We start from the raw sequence: 8,998 nt of genomic DNA, 5'->3' as shown, positions 1-8,998 counted from the left end.
AATTTACATTGAGAAGCAAATGAGTTAAAGTAAGCAACACAATTTTGGAAAAGAACAAAGTTAAAAGACTCAAATTATCAGAATCCAAGGCTTATTGTAAAGCTATAATAATTAAGATAGTCTGCCGATTCATATGCTAATCTCATCCAAAGCTTCCTCACAGACACACCCAGAAATAATGTTTCACCAGCCCAGTCAAACTGACACATAAAATTAATTATCACAGATTCTAAGCATTCTAACCATTATAGGATCAGGAGAAGCTTTCCAAGCAGAGGGTCTCGTAAATGCAAAGTTCATAGAGAAAAAAGAATTAGTAGTGTTAGAAGAAAGATTTTAATAGAGAGCATGGTTAAAAGCAGCAAGAAAAAAAATGTCAAAATACACATGCAAGATCTCCGAGATACTGTTAAGAATTTGGTCTATATCCTGAGAACAATGAGAATGCATTCAATATCTTTTGTTTTAACAGGGGAGGTAAATTCAGATTTGCATTTAAAAAAGATTACTTTGATAGCATGGAGGGCAGAAGTGTCCTAGGGATTTCTATTGGGAAGCTATTGTGGGCTGCCTAGGGAAGAAGTCATTTAGTTGCATCATAATTCAAATTCAGCTCCTGACCTTGTTCTGCCTTCTGCAGAGTCGGCAATGCTTTCCTTATTTTCCTTTTTTGTATTTCTCCCAGATTATCTTTCCAATTCCCTCCACTTCTTTGTCTCAGACCACCTGGGCTAAGCATTGCTCCAATGTTAGCTTGCCATCAAGGATCCATTACCTGAATGCTATTCTCCTCATGGGTTGTAACCCATCTGATCTCAACACTCCTCACACGAGAGGTTCCTGGGCAACTCTGGGGAAAGCTAAAACAGAGATGGGAAAGACTTTCTCTAATTTTAAATCATACTTTTGTGGTCTGAGAGCTGCTTAGGCAGTGGAATTAGTATAGAATAAGTTAAGGTTCGAGGACTAGAGGAGATGTGGGCAGCTAATTAAAACAGTTAATGAATTAAATTCTGATGGAAAAGAATTAGGAGTTGGATATTTTCTGTATCATCTCATTCCCTCTCTCCCTCCCTCTTTCCCTTCTTCCCTATTTCTGTTCTTGTATTTGCCTATTTCCATCCCCCCAGCATAATTGCACTTGAATCCAGAAGCTCAGTGGGACATTTTTAATATGTTTATTATTCTGTTTACCCATATTCTATTCTCCTTAGTCTCTACCTTTCCCCCTCTATCTTCCTTCCTTACACTTTCTCAATCAGCTAAAATGCAATCTTACTGTGAATAGCTTGCTTTCTAAGGCATGCAAGATACCAAATGATTTGCAGATTTAGATAAGATAATGTGATTCACATTGATGATGTCATTATTCTCAACAGCTAGTCTTGAACATCTATTTGGTAAGATCCTGTGCTGAGTATATAATATGTAAGTGGTCACTTTTACAGGAAGATCAGTCAAAAAATACTAGAAAATCATTTCACTTAAATTTGATGAAGATTTATGTGGGGCACTTTAATAACACAAAAAGTGACATGAGCTGATGAGATAAATGTATTAAATTTCAGCACATATGAGAAGGAAAATAACTCCAGGTAACATCAGTATATACTTGCATACACACGTACACACACACACACACACACACACACACGTGTAATTTACCATATGCTACTACTTCTAAGAATCTGATATGTGAGCAGTGATCAAATCTAAAATGGTAGGATTATCCACAACCCTGTAGTGCTCATCCTGGGATCTCTTGGCTTGTACTTTTTCTGATAGTGCGGCACTGAGCTCAGAGGGAATTGGTTGGTTCAGTGCAACTGCTTATATTCTCTTTGTCGGCCTTTGGATTCTTTTATTCTACAAGTGTCATATTCCTGTTGGAAATTATTCATTGTGTCAGTGGCTTCAGGTGGGTGATGTCAAAAAATGTTGTAGGAGTATAACTTTTGAAATTATATTTTACCTTATGAATAACCAGGCTATAATGCAGACTGACTCAAGAACCTGTTCCATCAATAGAATATACGACGGATATTTATCTTTTGCTTATTTTAACATAAAATACCCTAGTCCTTCCATTGTTGCTACTCAAAATGCATTCATCTTGCCAATCTTTGTGGATTTGTAGTCTACTACTAGTTTTTCTTTTTCCTAGTAAAAGCAAAGAACAGTTTAATAGAATAAAAATATAGGGAAAGTAACAGCCAGTTATTCTAAATTTTTCCTGAGATATAAAATTAAATGTATAATTATTCAACTATATATGGAAGAGTATACCATGAAGTAGATATTGATGCCCAAAGAGTTTTCTGATGCACAATTTCAAATATTTATTTATTATCTTTGCTATGCTTCCTAGAATAATATTGAGTGAATTATCATGTCATATAACCTATTTTTTTTTGCAGGAGTCTTTAAGAAAACACTTCTGAAGGGATTGTAATTAAATATGTACATATGAGTTGGTCTGTTTTTACATAAATCTCTTTCTTATCATATTTAAACAGAAACACAACATGCAAAGTATGAATGGATAGAATGTGCTAAAAAGGAGAACAAATATGTCCCCCAAAGACACATACCTGCACACTTCAGAGTAAAAGAACATCCCACTGGATACCATTGCATAAAAGGCTTTGTGATTTTTTTAAAAGAAAAAAAACACATATTATGTAAAATTAAAGGGAAGTTAAACTGTAAGCTTCCTTTAAGTCCTAAACCATGGTGATTTTTTTGTTTGTTTCTTTACTATTTCTCCCATACTTGAAATAATCATATCCTATATATTGATGAGACATGTACACTCACAATGATAATACCACAGCAATGTGGCATAATGTGCTTCTTTAGGCTTTTTTAGACACCTTAAAATGCCTACAGCACAAGTAACTTCCATTTCTTGATTTTCAGGCTGTCTAGAAGTCGTATTCTTGAATTTCGAATCAATAGAATCCTTCCCTACGCAATAAAATGTGTTTGGAAAACCTAAGAAGTTTCCTATTCCCGTGTTACCGTCTTCAATTCTTCCAGTCTCTATGGAGTAGTGGGTGCCGGGAGGTGTTAGATTAATTAAACAATAGGGATGCCTGGGGGGGCTCAGTAATTTAAGGGTCTGACTCTTGATTTGGGCTGAGGTCATGACCTCACGGTTTTTGGGTCTGGAGCCAGTAGAGTGAGGTGACTTTAACGTGGTGATGGCAAACCCAAATCTAAGCGTGGAAATGTCACAAGGTTAGGAAATCAGAACGCCAAGAGCAACCAAGCACAGCCAACCAAGTTTAAAGCTGTAGCCCATCAAATGATTCCCTTTCTTTGCTCCTGCACTTTTCCTTAGGCATTTCCCCCTGGCTCTTGTCCATGGAGTGCGACCAACAACTTGCAGTCTGGCGCTGCCTGATCCAAACGGAGAAGTGCTCAAATACACTCTTAAAATTTTTAATATGCCTCAATTTATCTTTTATTGGAGTGCAGGCTCTGACGCGGGCTCCTCAATAGGAGGACCACGTGGTGTCATTACCAGGACGGCCTCTCTAAGCCTCGAGGTCCCGTGCAAAGATAGGGATACTTATCACTTCCCCTCTGTGTTGGAAGTACTGTTTGCAACGTGCTTTCCACCAGCCTATAAATAACCTCAGCTATAATTATCATTATCGTCAGTTCTCTTCTCTAGTACTTAACAACCAGAATAATCTGATATTTCAGTTTAGTTAGGCATCCCTAGTCCAACATATCCCATCTGAAGGAAGGTGAAGGGAGCCTTGGGATGATCTTCTGTTACACTTTTGTTGTTTGTTGTTGGTTATCCACTGTTAATACAGCTAATTACAGCGGCCAACTAGGATTGTTTTAAAGTCAAGTGATAGTGTTCTCTTTATTTGATATTGGTCTTCTTCTTCTATGGGTCATGTGCTAAGAAGACACCTTGGGTCTTCAGCCCCTGAGAAAAATCAGAAATCAAAGTGAGGTCTGTAAACAAGGGGCGACTCAGATGGTAAAAATCGTGTAGACCCAGGTAGAGCTGGGTCAAAGATCCATCTAGGGAACAGTGTACAGTAAAACCTTGGATGGCAAGCACAATTCATTCCAAAAACGTATATCCAAAGCCCTGATATGTCGAAGCGAATTTCAAGAACCATTGGCTCAGTTGTGATCATGCGACACTGGGCATCGCATACTACTTGTATCGCAAGATATCGCTTGTTTATTTAGAAAGGTTTGCTCGTCTTGCAGAACACTAACGGGACAAGTTACTCGCCATCCAAGGTTTTACTGTAATTTTCCTGGCGGGGGTGGGGTGGGGCGAGGAAGTTAATGGCAAACTTGTCATGTGTTGTGGTGATATACAATAATGGTATTACTCTCCTGCCTTTGCTGAATATTGGCTGCTTGATATGTATATCTATGATTTCATATACCAACAAATTGATGAGCATGATTCTCTGATTAGGTCTTTTCTTGTCATGCCTTTCCCAACAATTTGTTCCTCTTTATAGGGTCTTCTTCTGGAAGCTTACCTGTTGTGTCTGAAAATTGTGTGCTGTGAAGACTAGAATATTTTTGTAGAAAATCTACAATGGCTTTTATTTGCATTCAGTTCCTGCATGTGTAGTGTCTGTTCCCTCATCAGACATAATTACAATAGGCAGGCTTGGAATTTACACACCTGGAAAGGTCACTTGAGTTAGTTCCAAAGCATCACACCTTTACCTAATATCATTTCAACACTGCCAAGAAGGCAACCACCTATTGTCATAGTTTAATTTATGCAGTTTGTATGATATTAGCACCCTTAGTTATTTTCCATGAGTGGTGTGAACATAAGCTTTTAAAACAATGGCATGAATTAAGGTTACAGAGCACTTTCACCCTCATGCCTGAAAGTTCATTATCAGAACCTGTTTGAGGGTGACAGGTCGTCGCCCTTACTAGTGCTCAGAGCCCTGCATTTAGACAGTGGGGGCTTTAATCAAAGAGACACGCTTCCTCCCTGTTAGAGCACTGTAGTTTCACATCATAGTCACAGCTAGTGACACGGTGAAAGGTCTGTGCCCAACTCTTTTTGACATTAGACATCAATCACTTTTCCATCTGAGATGGTGCATGCACTATTAATCACTGAGAGAAATCGTAAATTTTGATAAAATGAATCATATTAGGTTTTAAACAAATGCCATGCCAGGACTTTGTTTCCACAAAGATGTTTGGTTGTTGTATTTCACCCCTGTGTACATATGGGTGTTTTGCTGTTGTGGGTATATACGTGTATTTTAATTTGTGAACATATATCCAATCACCCTGGGACACGGTGATACAGTGATTCATGCAGGTGAAGTGTGAATATACTTGCATTGTATTCCATAGGAGAAAGCAGGCATTATTAAGTAAAATTTAAATTGGAGGCACCAGTAAATACTCCAAGCAGAGTAGAAAGGCTGAAAACATCATAGAATAACAAGCATATACTATGTGGTGACTTCACCCTGAAAAGATGCAAAGGGTCAACCGGTCTAGCTCTTGTTTCATGCTGATGAGGTATTTGGCAGAATTGCATTAATTCACAGGAGTTTTCCTTTAAGTGAAAATAAAAATGAAAACGCGACTGGAATGCTGAGTTTGTATATTAGTGCATGTAAATTAGGAGAGGGAAAACCTCACGTGTCTCTGGATACGAAGGCAGACTGCTCATCGCTTGTATGTCATCTACGAAAGGCCCAAAGGTGGACCAGTTAGAGCCCAAAGGTAGTTGATAAGTAGCCTATTATACTCTTCACTGATGCAATAATTTCTATTGACAACTGAGCAGCAAAAATGTTGTCATTGCCAATGGTGGACAGAGGGGTTGCCTGAAAATGGGGCAAGGGCAGAGGTCCGGTGATAATTCTGTCTCAATCCAGAAATGTACACCAACTTGGTCAATACCGCTGGAGAAGTTTCTAATCAGAAATACTTTTTGTTTTTATGCAGGCAACTAGAAGACACTTCAAGGGCACATACACATGGTGATAAATGTTCACCTTTAGTTAAATGTATAATGTATTTTGTAACTCTGTATTCCTGTGAACCTTGAGGGTCAGAGTGATTTTGATCTCAGGACAATAGTTCTTGGCAACTGTAAAATATGGGTAGGAATTGCTGGGGACAACAAGTCATTTACAGGGATTCTTAATTGCCTATTAACACTTATTTAATGAGTGTTCTTCTTTTCCCTCTAGGCCTTTCAGCATCTAACTATTAATATATGGACGGTAGTAGGGAAAAGTAATAGAGCCAAAATGAAGTAAATACTGTGTTCAGGATGAAGAAAACAAAAAAGTACTCGAGCAGGTATCTTTTAACCTAAATTAATTATATTAAAGAAGAGTCAGTAGTAAGCTTGGGGTTGTTTTCTTCACAATTCACATTTTCCTAATAATTTTTGCATATTTATTAATGTTAGCAAGAATGCCTTGTCTTTCTACAAGATAATATATGTACTGCCACAAGAAAGCCTTATAGTTTTTCTTCTGATACAATAGAAGATTTTATGAGAAAAATAAGCTCAGAGCATCCCGGAATACACAGCCTAGTTAGGACTTCAGATAAATCAAACACTTTCCTTGAAGATGCGTAACGTTCCCAAAGTACTCTACACCTAACACAACAGCTGGGACCAGATAATTGAGTTAGATGCCTGGTGGGCAATAAATCTAAGTTAGAGTCATCCAAGATTTATGCTCAGAATAAGGTAGAAAGCCAATCATAAACAAAACTAAACTAAGAATAACAACCACAATACCCCACGAAGGAAAAGAAACAAGTGAGGGAAAACAGTATCTTTTTTCCCAAGACTCCTTAAGTTCCTGGCAAAGAATTTGTGCTTGGTTATTTGGTTTCAGACCAACCACACTGCTGGTTCTGAGATTTCACTCAGAAATTGAGATTTCACCATTTCCCCCTGCATTGCAGAGAAGTCAAATCCCCCAGGATCCCCTTCCTCAGGCAAAGAACACGGTAGAATCTGCCAACAATAGGCGATTACAAAAGATTTGGGAACAGAAGAAAAAAGCAGGTCATGATTCTCCAGATGCAGTTTTAAGTGTCCATGAGCAGATATGAGGTCCAAAATAGCTGCTTGGAGATTTTCTTAAGCACCACTGATGTAAGTGACGGAGATCAAAATAAAAGGTAGAACTTTCCTGAGGTTGGTGAGATTGACAAGGGCTTGCGGGTGAGATGATCTTGGATTTTCAGCAATCGCTGGGTGAGATTTTTAGAACTTCCTGCTTTAGTGCAGCAGGCTCATATCACTGGTGGACAGCTTCGCTGACCTCTGTTCCCTTAATCTGTAAAAGGTATTGTAAGTCTCTAATACTTTCTGTTAAAACTGCTCACGTTCACACCCCATATTCTGATGGATACGTTGTGCTCCATACATTCTTTTCCTCTAGGCAGAGAGTGGAAGTTGTGCTCCAGTTTAGAATTATTTTTTGGAGACAAAAATCTGAAAAAAAAAATTGAAGTTTGCTTAGAGGAAGAAAGTAATTTTTGCATTCCTCCATTCAATCACTCAGTGTTTGTTATGCATCAAGTAAGGGTCCAGAAAGTGAGGAATATATCAGTGGTAAAAGTAATATCCAAACTCTCTGGCCTAATGAAGCATCCAATCCAGTGGAGTGAGAATACATTGAACGTGTAGTAGTGATCTCAGGAGAGAAGTGTCAGTAAGGAATTCAGTTAAGCGGGCAAGATTGTGCACAGAGTCTGGTTAGGAGGGAACTGCAATAATTCAGGGTGAGAGAGGATGATGGATTAAACCAGAATGGCAAAGTAGAATCATAAATTTATTTGATTATTGACTAATTCATTCATTCAAAACACACTGAATGCTTGCTATGTGTAGGAAAGAACTATACAAGTCACTGGAGATAACACAGAAAAAAATGATGCCTGACATGGTAGAATTCAAGTAAGAAACATGAAAAACAAGTAAACCATATATTACATTATGAGATTCTGTGTTATAGAATAAAGAAAAATCACAGCATGTATGAGAGAAATGCTGGGATTAGTGTGAACAGTATTAATTAGGGTTGTCACATTAGGCTTCTTGTCCCTGCGACTTTATGAACTGGTGCCTAGAGCTCTTATTTCCAGAGAGAGGAATGCTTCCACCAGGAAATACAATAATCCCATCGAGGGGATGTTAGGACTGTTGGACTGATGGCTCCAAGTCAATAGGCAAAGAAGAGAATTTCTGTGTTGTCTGGGGTGAGTGATCCTGACCACCAGGGGAAACTGGGCTAGTGCTCTACCGTGGAGTTGAGGAAGAGGTCTCTGAAGTGTAAGAGATTCTGTGGACTGTCTCCTGGTATTCCCATGCCATGTTATTAAAGTCAATGGGAAATTATAGCAGATCCAGGCAGGATACTAATGGCCTACACTGTTCAGGAGAAGGTTTGGGTCATCCTACCGGGTAAAAACCAAAACACAAACACAACTTTCTGGAGTGCTTGTTGATGGTAAAGGGAATTTGGAATGGATAATGGAATAAGGTGGTTACACATACCAGCCACAACCACATGACCAGTTACAGAATTGAGAACTATGATTGTCATGAACATTTTTCTTATTTTATTTCTTATCTTTGTGTTTCTAGATATTTGGATAGATAGATGATAGATAGATAGATAGATAGATAGATAGATAGATAATAGGTGATAGATGATGGATAGATAGATGATAGATATATTGATAGATAATAGGTGATAGATGATGGATAGATAGATGATAGATTGATTGATAGATGATAGATAAATTGATAGATAATGGATGATAGATAGATGGTAGATAGATAATAGATGATAGATAGATAGATAGATAATAGACATACAATATCCCTTTAATAGGTAACATAGATGTATTGACTTTATATTTTATATTTAAGTATCATAACTTCATTTAATTTTTTAAAGTTTATTTATTTATTTTGAGAGTGCGAATGGGGAGGGAC

Source organism: Lynx canadensis, chromosome D3 (genome assembly GCF_007474595.2).
Source record: "Lynx canadensis isolate LIC74 chromosome D3, mLynCan4.pri.v2, whole genome shotgun sequence".
NCBI classification, from domain to species: Eukaryota; Metazoa; Chordata; class Mammalia; order Carnivora; family Felidae; genus Lynx; species Lynx canadensis.
This window is presented reverse-complemented; position numbering follows the sequence as displayed.